The sequence below is a fragment of the Macadamia integrifolia genome, chromosome 8, assembly GCF_013358625.1.
Source record: "Macadamia integrifolia cultivar HAES 741 chromosome 8, SCU_Mint_v3, whole genome shotgun sequence".
NCBI classification, from domain to species: domain Eukaryota; kingdom Viridiplantae; phylum Streptophyta; class Magnoliopsida; order Proteales; family Proteaceae; genus Macadamia; species Macadamia integrifolia.
The window spans coordinates 8735930-8738259 of NC_056564.1; positions in this window are offsets into that span (position 1 = coordinate 8735930).

The window sequence follows — 2330 nt, forward strand, 5'->3', positions numbered from 1 at the left end:
AATAAGCCTAAATTACATATAGTGGAAGAATGAAAGCGGAAGTTGTCAGAGGAAATGATTGGTTGAAGAGAATTGTTTGTTGCAATTGTGGCGAGAAAGGTTACTTCAACAGTAAGTGTCCTAAACATAGTTGGCATGGCGCCAAGGCGAACCAAGGCGGTGGAGGGTTGTCTAAGCTCTTAGGCGAGAAGGCGCACGCCTTGAGGCGAACAAGGCGACCAATTGTTTTTTTTTTTCCTATTTTCTAACATTATTTAGTAAGCTATATATACCTTGTATCATAAAAAATCAACATTAAGCAACATCAAGTCATTAAAAATCAACATTTAGTCATATTAAATTATAAAAAATTAACATTAAAGTCATATTAAGTTATAAAAAATCAAAATTTAGAGAAATGCTCTGGTTCTATAACAAGTTTGACTGGTCAAATGATATTATTTACATGAGACTTTTTGTATCAGTTATAATATAAAACCAGTTTTCTAACAAGTCTAAGATTACTTAAATCTAAGTTGTAATGACAAAGTTATGCTCCGGTCAAACTTATTTTTAAGTGCGCGAATGCTGTTAAAATCGCCTGAATGAAAATAATTTTATGTATATCAAAACAAAAAATTATTTTACCAGACTTTTGGTTTTTAGCAATGTTTTAACATGATAGAATTTATAAAATTTTCATAATTGAGAAAAACTCCAGCATTTAAAAGTTGAAAATCGCCCCTATAACCAAAATCCAGTTTTTCTACTTGGACTGGGGGGTTGACTTTTTATCCTTTTGGAATTTGATTTTTAAACTATTTTTATTGGATTCAAATAGGGGGTATTTGCTTATTTATGAATAATATCTTAAGTAAATGAAATAACAAATATAAAAAGCATTTACTTAAATGATATTTGGCATAAATAAGTGTCAAAACACAAGGCGGTATGCAGTGCAATAAGGCGAATGTCACCTAGGCCCCAGGCAAACCGCCTGGACGCCTAGGCGACGCCTTGACAACTATGGTCCTAAACGTACCTATCCCCTGTCTACGGTTGGGTTGGTGCAATTGGTTTTGCCAATATGAACAAACAGGATGTGGAGATTAATGATGGTCTTCCTCTTAAGGAAGATGTTGACCTCAATGATGATCTTGAGGATGAAGTTGAAACTCACTCCGCTAGTCCTACATCTTTCTCAAATAGACTAGTTGATAAAGCTCCCCTCCTCAGACAAAAGGGCATTCTTTTGCACGGTGTTGATTCTACAAATATTCATATAGTTGTTCATACTGGAGCAGAAGCAAGTTTCATCTCTGTTGATTTTGTTCGAGGACACAACCTTCCACAAAACCATATTTTCAAGAAGATTCATGTGTAAGGTTTTGGACCTAAAGCTTGAGAAGAGGCCATTGTAGTCGTTTGAGTACACATACAGTTAGGCGCACTTGATGCAGATAAGGCTACACTTACCTGGTTAGACCAGAATGACCGGCTTTGGAAGCCAAGAGCTAAGAAGAACCGGTCCAACCTAGGTTTATGGTCCAATAAGGGTTGATAGTAATTTAGTTTAATAATGTCTTTTATTTTATCACGTTTGTTTTAGTCTAGGATACGTAAGAGATAGAGAGGTACGAGTCTGTTTCAGTGTTAGAGTCCAAGTAGGAGTCTTATTATTTTCTCTTCATATACTTGCACATACTCAATGTTAAAATGGTGAATTTATTGGAATGAGAATTAGTTGATTTGTGCAATATGTGAGGTACGATTCCCGTCCTTTTCCCCCTCCATTCTAGTTCTTCACCTCTTCTCTAAGTCCCCCCATCAACTTGGTATTAGAGCCGAAGGATCCCCTTGATTCTACTTAAACACAACTCCCTTTCACCTCCTGAAGCACCCTTGCTACCTTCACCGCAGGTTCCAAAAAAAAAAGGCCTGCTGAAACCCCAGCCCTAATCCCTCCCTTTCTCTACTCCCTTCGATTCCCAATAAGAAGGCCCCCACCACCTCTTTCCCTTTTCCGCCAACAACAAGTGGAAAAAAAAGGACAGAACTCAAAGAAGAGAAGAAGCTAAGACAGAAACACAAAACAGAAGAAGACGAGAAGACGAGAAGACGAGAGGCGGCGACATACTTGGTTCCCGACTTCTCCCATCGCCCTGATTCCATCGCAGAGACCTCTTTTGTCGGTTACGATATCTCACCCAAATCCCCATCAAATTTTTATTTCTTTCTAATTTCTCTTTTACAAAATTACCCCTCTTTAATTTTGCTTACTTCCCACACTACCCCTTCCCATTATCTTTTATCCCTTTCTATTCCATATTTTTACTCACTTCCAATAATAC